Source organism: Alosa pseudoharengus, unplaced genomic scaffold (assembly GCF_046254945.1).
Source record: "Alosa pseudoharengus isolate Yale_2024_CS ecotype anadromous, Long Island Sound unplaced genomic scaffold, YU_APseudo_1.1 YU_APseudo_1.1_scf_22, whole genome shotgun sequence".
Classification (NCBI taxonomy): domain Eukaryota; kingdom Metazoa; phylum Chordata; class Actinopteri; order Clupeiformes; family Clupeidae; genus Alosa; species Alosa pseudoharengus.
This window is the reverse complement of record NW_027468680.1, coordinates 973,489-982,804: the sequence shown is the minus strand read 5'-3', so window position 1 is coordinate 982,804 and position 9,316 is coordinate 973,489.

Sequence of the window (9,316 nt, the reverse complement as noted above, 5' to 3'; positions counted from 1 at the left end):
TCCTGTTTTTTTGTTTTTTTTTCATGTTTTGAATCCCTCCCCCTCTTATTTTCCTCCTCCTCCTTCCCCTCCCATTCTCCTCCTTCTTTCCCCTTCCTCTCTCCTCTCACTCCTCCTCCTTTTCCTCCTCCTCTCCTCCTGTTCCACACCCCCCCTCTCCTCTCCTCCACACAGTAACTGCTGTGTGCTTGTCTTCACTGAGACTTGGTTAAATGACAACATTCCGGACTCTGCTGTACAACTGGAGCAGCTAGCATGCTATCGAGCAGACCGGGCCATTGTAAAGGGAGGTAAATCACGAGGAGGAGGAATCTGTGTTTACATCCGTGATGAATGGTGCCGGGACACTGTAGTAGTATGCAAACACTGCTCACCACTGGCAGAGTTTATGATCATAAAGTGGCGTCCTTTTTACCTGCCAAGGGAAATTACTGTGATTCTGCTAGTCGCAGTATACATCCCGCCTACCAACAACAACAACGATACGCGGCTCTTAGTGAACTGTACCAGGCTGTCAGTGAACAACAGACGGCACACCCAGACGGTTTCACCATCTTCACTGGAGATTTTAACCATGCTAACCTTAAAACTGTACTTCCAAAGCTACACCAGCATGTTGATTTTCCAACAAGAGGAGATAACATCCTGGACCTGGTCTACACTACACACAAAGGAGCATACAAAGCCACCCCCCTCCCCCACATTGGACTTTCAGACCATATCACTGTTATGCTAATGCCCGCATACAGACAAAGGGTAAAAGTGAACAAACCGGTTCGTAAGCAGGTAAAAGTGTGGCCTGAGGGAGCCTCCGATGCTCTTCAAGACTGCTTTGACACAACAGACTGGGAAATGTTTAAGCAGGCAGCCACTTACAACAACCAGACAGACATAGAGGAGTATACAGACACTGTAACCTCTTACATCACCAAGTGCATCGATGATGTGACCCACACAAAAGACATCATCACTCGGGCTAACTGGAAGCCATGGCTGACAGGGGATGTCCTCAGGCTGCTGAGGGCCAGAGACAAAGCCTACAGAGCTGGGGATGAAGCTGGCATGAGAACAGCGAGAGCCAACCTGTCCCGTGGCATCAAGGAAGCAAAAAAGGAATACACTCACAAGATAACCACCCACTTCAAAGACAGCAGGAACGCACAAAGCCTATGGCAGGGCATTCAGGCCCTCACGGACTACAAGCCCGCGCCACAGAGCTGCGAGAGCAACATCCCTCTGCTCAACAACCTGAACCGCTTCTTTGCTCGCTTTGAAGCACAAAACAGCACCTGCCCACAGAAGACCCATCCCCCTCTACATGAGCAGCCCCTGTGCCTCTCTGCCGACAGCGTGAAGAGGACACTTGCTGCTATCAACACCCGTAAGGCAACAGGTCCAGACAACATCCCTGGTCGTGCGCTGAAGGACTGCGCAGGGGAGCTTAAGGATGTCTTCACAGACATCTTTAACACTTCCCTGAAGCAAGCCATCGTCCCATCTTGTTTCAAAGCTGCCACCATCATACCTGTGCCGAAGAAAACTGCTCCATCCTGCTTCAATGACTACCGCCCTGTGGCACTGACACCCATCATTATGAAGTGCTTTGAGCGGCTTGTCATGTCACATATCAAATCCATTCTCCCCCCCACCCTGGACCCCTTCCAGTTTGCATACCGAGCCAAACGGTCTACAGAGGATGCAATCTGCTCTGCCCTCCACCCAGCCCTCACCCACCTGGAAAAAAGAGACTCATATGTGAGATTGCTGTTTATAGACTTCAGTTCTGCATTCAACACCATAATACCACAACAACTCATCTGCAAACTTGACAAACTGGGACTCACTACCTACCTCTGCAACTGGCTACTGGACTTCCTCTGTCAGAGGCCTCAAGTAGTACGTGTTGGCAACAATACCTCAAGCAGCATCACACTGAGCACAGGGGCCCCCCAAGGCTGCGTGCTCAGTCCGCTGCTCTTCACCCTGCTGACGCATGACTGCACTGCAACCTACAGCAACAATCACATAGTGAAATTTGCTGACGACACAACTCTGGTGGGTCTCATCACCAAGGGCGACGAGACTCAATACAGGTTGGAGGTCGACCATCTGACCACGTGGTGCAGGGACAACAACCTCCTGCTGAACGTCAGCAAGACCAAAGAGGTTGTTGTTGACTTCCGGAGAGGTCACACCCAACACCTGCCACTGACCATCGACGGTGCTGTGGTGGAGAGAGCGAGCAGCACCAAATTCCTGGGGGTGCACATCAGTGAAGACCTCTCCTGGACCACCAACACAGCATCACTGGCGAAGAGAGCTCAGCGCCGCCTGTACTTCCTGCGGAAACTCAGGCGAGCAAGTGCTCCACCAGCCATCATGACCACATTCTACCGAGGCACCATTGAGAGCATCCTCTCCAGCTGTATCGCTGTGTGGGGCGGAAGCTGCACTGAATACAACAGGAAAGCCCTGCAGCGCATAGTGAACACAGCTGGAAGGATTATTGGTGCTTCACTCCCCTCCCTGAAGGACATTTACACCACCCACCTCACCCGCAAGGCGACCAAAATTGTGAGTGATGCAAGTCACCCCGCTCACAATCTGTTTGATCTACTGCCCTCTGGGAAGAGGTACAGAAGCCTGCGCTCCCGCACTACCAGACTCACCAACAGCTTCATACACCAAGCTGTTAGGATGCTGAACTCTCTCCCTCCTCTCCCCCCTCCACCCTCAGCTACATAACATCCTGGACATTGGACCCACAATGGCCGCCTGCACCACTCCACTTGCACACTTGTACACTTTGCAACTTGTTGCTGTTGTCCTGAAAACACAACACTTCTGCTGCTCTTACATAACTTGCACCACTATGCCACTTTATTTCTTACTTAGGTCAAACAGAACTACCTCAGCCTCTTATTGGCCTGACTTTGCACTAGTATTTTATTTTATTGACTGTCTATGCACAATTTCAACCAAATTTTGCTGCTCTTATTTTTTCATTATATGTGCCCTCTTATTTACTTTTTACTTACTTTTTTGTTTACTTGAATGTTATGTTTGTCTGTGGACTAAAAATTGGTAAATATGTCTTGTCCACCGTGGGATAGTGAGAAACGTAATTTCGATCTCTTTGTATGTCTGGAACATGTCAAGAAATTGACAATAAAGCTGACTTTGACTTTGACTTTGACTTTGACTTTGACTCTCCTCCTCCTCTCCTCCTCCTCTCCTCCTCCTCCTCTCCTCTCCTCCTCCCCTCTCCTCCTCTCCTCTCCTCTCCTCCTCCTCTCCTCTCCTCCTCCCCTCTCCTCCTCTCCTCTCCTCCTCCTCTCCTCTTCTCTCCTCCTCTCCTCTCCTCCTCCTCTACTCCTCCTCCTCTCCTCCTCCTCTCCTCCTCCTCCTCCTCTCCTCTCCTCCTTCTCTCCTCTCCTCTTCTCTCCTCCTCCTCTCCTCTCCTCCTCCTCCTCCTCCTCTCCTCTCCTCTCCTCTCCTCTCCTCTCCTCCTCCTCCTCTCCTCTCCTCTCCTCTCCTCTCCTCTCCTCTCCTCCTCTCCTCTTCTTCCTCTCCTCTCTTCTCCTCTCCTCTCCTCTCCTCTCCTCCCTTCCTCCTCCCCTCCTCTCCTCTCCTCGTCTCCTCTCTTCCTCTCCTCTTCTCCTCTCCTCTCCTCCTCTCCTCTCCTCTCCTCTCCTCCTCCTCTCCTCTCCTCCTCCTCCTCCTCCTCTCCTCTCCTCCTCCTCCTCTCCTCTCCTCTCCTCTCCTCCTCTCCTCTCCTCTCCTCTCCTCTCCTCTCCTCTCCTCCTCCTCTCCTCCTCCTCCTCCTCTCCTCTCCTCTCCTCTCCTCTCCTCTCCTCCTCCTCTCCTCCTCCTCCTCCTCCTCTCCTCCTCCTCTCCTCCTCCTCCTCTCCTCTCCTCCTCCTCTCCTCCTCTCCTCTCCTCCTTCTCCCCTTGTCTCTGTGTGGGTACCTTATTGGTGTCCTGAGAGATTTCGAGTTTGGGGAAAGGTTTGTTTAATTTTTGAAGTTATTGAACTCAGGGCATCAGTGATCAAAGGTGTGTGTGTGTGTGTGTGTAGATTCACCTCGCTGGCGAGTTAGCGAGCACCAGCTCACAGGACGCTGTGGCCAAGAGTGTGTTGCGGCAGGTTGGTCAGCCGTCTTTTCAGCTGGCCGTGGCGTGCCCACTGTATTGATTGGCCGGGGTTAAGTGTGTATGTCCCCACCACAACCACATGTGTGTGTGTGTGTGAGCCTCAGGACAGGTGTGTGTGTGTGTGTGTGTGTGTGTGTGTGTGAGTGAGGCTACCCGACCCGAGCCCGACTGGACCCGACGGGTCGGGTTCGGACAAATATTTAGAAATTGTAGTCTGGTTCGGTTCGGGTTCGGACACATGGGGGCGATATGCATTGGAAGCTTTACATTTAAAATTCCTTATTATGTTGGGTAACCAACAGGTCTGTTTTACATGATGCAAACGTTTGTTTTTTGAGAATAAAGTAAAATGTAAAAAAGACCTAATAGCTTTCTTCCTGTATGAAAGATTTGTTTATCGTGACAACGCATTTCAGGCATGCAGCCTGAAATGCACACGCGTTGTCACGACTACATAAACAAATGGTTATGCACATAAGCACAGTCTTGGGTGATGTTAAAAAAAGTTGTTATCAGGAGATTTTAAGATTATTTGCGTTGCATACTGTGGTAAAGACATAGGCTACCGGTAGGCTATAAGGTCGTCTCGTTCAACTGGATGAGGATTTCCTTGAGTTGCACCAATTAACGTCTGCATATGGATCAGTGACAGAGGCACTAGTTTCAAAGACTGTTGCAGTTCATTTCACGACTTTTCGTCAATGGTAAGACAAGAATTCTATTAATATAATATCTAATATCAACAGGCTATGCTTGCTTGGGCCTCTTGTGTTAATGTGCGCTGTGTGTGACCTGCGTGCGTGCATGCTCATCTGATTCTGTAGACAATTTGTTGTTTGTTCTGTTTAATGGGCTAAAAGGACAGGCTATCCACAAACGTGAACGTTTAATCACTAGCATGGGAATAACTGAGGCATCATCTGAGTCGGGCTCGGGTCGGGTTCGGACATAAAAATGAAAATGACTGTCGGGTTCGGGTCGGGTTCGGACGCAACTCTGTCGGACGCGGGCCGGGTTCGGACAGAAATTTGCGCCCCCCGATCCGCACTCTAGTGTGTGTGTCAGGCTTGTGCAAAATTCCAGAATTAAATTGAAACTGGCTCTTAAATTCCAATTCAATTCTTGAATTTCACTTGCGTTTCAATTGAGGTAGCAAACAGGAAGCAGAATTGCAATTCGAATTGTGCATAACCCTGGTGTGTGTGTGTGTGTGTGTGTGTGTGTGTATGTGTGTGTGTGTGTGTGTGTGTGTGTGTACGTGTGTGTATGTGTGTGTGTGTGTGTACGTGTGTGTATGTGTGTGTGTGTGTGTACGTGTGTGTGTGTGTGTGTGTGTGTGTACGTGTGTGTATGTGTGTGTGTGTGTGTACGTGTGTGTATGTGTGTGTGTGTGTGTGTGTGTGTGTACGTGTGTGTATGTGTGTGTGTGTGTGTACGTGTGTGTACGCATACAGTCATTGACCTCGGCTCGGCTGGTGGAACGCTGCTGCAAACTCGGCCTGTGTTTGGCGTCTAGGCCTTTGAATTGCTGCCTGCTTATTCCGTTTACCACAAAGACTTTATTGCAAACCATTGCATTTTTATTTTGTATTTTTGTTTATTTACAATAAATTATCGACAACAGTTAAGTCAAGCTCTCTCTTGGATTACTTGGATGCGAGTTGTGAGTCTGACAATGCACCACCTGCTTTCTCCTGTGGTGGAAAACAAAGACAAATGGAAATAAGACAATATAAGAAAACCCTGTTTTTCGCCACTACACTTGTTGTACCTGAATAAAAATAACAACAACAAAAGGGCAGTTTTAAAGAAGAGATATATTCCACAACACTGGTGAGGGGTGCGGCAGTGTTGCCATGGTCACCTCGGGCAGCTGGTGAGGGGTGTGGCAGTGTTGCCATGGTCACCTCGGGCAGCTGGTGAGGGGTGTGGCAGTGTTGCCATGGTCACCTCGGGCAGCTGGTGAGGGGTGTGACAGGCGCTGCATTAGCCAGTGGGGCCAGAGAGTGGAGGAGGTTCCAGGATGGGGACAGTAAAGTCCTCTAACTCCTCTGCCTCAGGATGGGGACAGTAAAGTCCTCTAACTCCTCTGCCTCAGGATGGGGACAGTAAAGTCCTCTAACTCCTCTGCCTCAGGCTCAAAATAGCCCTCATTATCGGCCACAGACACGCTTCTCCAACGCAGCCAGTGTGTGTGTAGTCGTCCAGTGCACTGCCAGTCTGGTGAAACAAATGGTTGGCAGAACACCGAGGAAGATCACTGTAGGAGTGAAGCTCCACTCTCCCCCACTCACACACACCCTCACTCACACACACCCTCACTCACACACACCCTCACTCACACACACTTTCACGCTCACTCACACACACCCTCACTCTTATACACACGCTTACTCACACACACCCTCACTCACACACACCCTCACTCACACACACGCTTACTCACACACACTCTAACTCACACACACTTTCACGCTCACTCACACACACCCTCACTCTTATACACACGCTTACTCACACACACTCTCACTTACACACACACATACACCCACACACACACTCTCTCACTCTCACTCACATATACTCTCTCTCATTGGCATACTCTTACTCACTTACACTCTCACTCACACACGCACACACACACACACACACACTCACTCACTCACTCACTCACACACACACACACACACTCACTCACTCACTCACTCACTCACTCACTCACTCACTCACTAACAAACACACACACTCACTCACTCACTCACTCACTCACTCACTCACTCACACACACACACACACACTCACTCACTCACTCACTCACACACACACTCACTCACTCACTCACTCACTAACAAACACACACACACTCACACACACTCTCTCCCTCTCACACACATACACCCTCTCACACACACACACACCCTCACACACACACTCTCACACCCTCTCACACAAATACACCCTCTCACACCCTCACACACACACACTCTCACAGCTTCTCACACCCTCTCACACACACATACACCCTCTCACACACACACTCTCACACACACAGGCAGAATGCAGCAGATCTACAGGCAGAGTGATGAACAGTTTGAAGTCTTCACAACGGTCATGTCTGCACAAAGTAAGTCTATCTGTGTGTGTGTGTGTGTGTGTGTATGTCAGGGTTGTGCACAATTCAAATTGCAATTCTGCTTCCTGTTTGCTACCTCAATTGAAATGCAAGTGAAATTCAAGAATTGAATTGGAATTTAAGAGCCAGTTTTGCACAAGACACACCAGTGTGTGTGTGTGTTTAGTTGATGTTGAGTGTGTGTGTTTGTGTGTGTGTGTTTAGTTGATGTTGAGTGTGTTTGTGTGTGTGTGTTTAGTTGATGTTGAGTGTGTGTGTTTGTGTATTTGGTCGATTTGTGTTTGTGTTTGGTTGGTGTGTGTGTGTTTAGTTGATGTTGAGTGTGTGTGTTTGTGTATTTGGTCGATGTGTGTTTGTGTTTGGTTGGTGTGTGTGTGTTTTGTTGATGTTGGGTTTGTGTATTTGGTTGATGTGTGTATGTGTGTGTTTGGTTGATGTGTGTGTGTGTGTGTGTGTGTGTGTCGTTTCAGTGTGTAAAACAAGAATGAGGCAGAGACATGAAGATGAGAAGGTGAGTGAGTGTGTGTGTGTGTGTGTGTGTCTTGTGTCTATCTGTGTGTAACACACACACACTGAGAGAGAGAGACATACACACAGAGAGAGACATACACACAGACACAGACACACACACACACACACACACACACACACACACACACACACACACACACACAGACATACACACAGACACACACACACACACACACACACACACAGACATACACACAGACACACACACACACACACACTCCCGTATAAACACATGCAGTAATCCTAATCTCTTTATCTGATGAATATGAACATGCTAACATGCTAATCTGCTAACATGCTAATCTGCTAATCTGTCCTCTACTCTCCTCTGTGCTCCCCCTCTCTCTCTCTCCCTCTCCTTCCATCCCTCTCTCTCTCTCTCTCTCCTTCCATCCCCCTCTCTCTCTCTCTCCCTCTCCCTCCATCCCTCTCTGTGTATGTATGTGAGAGAGTATTTGTGTGTTTGTGTGTGTATGTATGTGTTTTTTTGTGTGTGTGTGTTTGTTTGTGTATGTGTGTGAGTGTGAGTGTGTGTGTGTGTGTGTGTGTGTGTGTGTGTGTGTGTGTGTGTACTAGGTTGTGGTGTTGCAGCAGTATCAAGCTTGTTGGCCAGATGAGATGGACTTGTTGCCGGGGGAATCAGTTCAGGTGTTGCTAAGAGACGACACCTGGTGCTTTGGCCGCCTGCCCAATGGCATTGTGGGATACTTCCCAACCTCCTGCGTCACCCTGCCTTCTCAGGTCATACACACATACACACACACTGCAAAAACACCATACACACATACACACACACACAAAACACATACACACACACACTGTAAAAACACCATATACACACACATTTCAATTCTAATACACATTATATTTCTATATAGAACAAGTGTGTTCATTATATCTCTATATGCAGAAGATGACCCTAAGAGCGTGTGTGTGTGTGTGTGTGTGTCTAGGAGGAAGAGAGAGAGATGTCCAGTCCAAGTGTGCACAGGAGGAAGTCAGTGCAGGATACTACAGTGACCCCATGTGGCTTCAAAGGGTAATGCACTCATACGCACATACCGTAAAACTTCAAGTAATCGCCGAGTCCCTAAGAGACGCCTGTCTCTTTTAAACGCCTGTCGTGGCTACAGGTTTGGGTTAAAGGCCGGTCTCCAGTAGAGGCCTGGTCTGTTTTTTAGTTTCGGGTTGTATTTAATCTTCTAAATATTCTTCCCGTCAGATCGTCTGTTTAAAGATTAGCAATGGCACGAAACCATTACAGAAAGGAGGTTACAGCAGTGTGAATTAGATGTTGCACGTCGTTACAAGCCGTCGCAAAGCATTCACATGTCTGGTCACAGTTGGAAGGTTTTAGAATGTTGCATGAAGTTGCTGCTCATCTCATTGCGAATCTTGGGTGTGATTTGGGCTTAAGTATGGCGCAGACTGCGCACGTTATGATTAGATGGCATTAAAAGCCTGCGGTGGGGAAAAGCTAGAGTTCCAAATTGTATA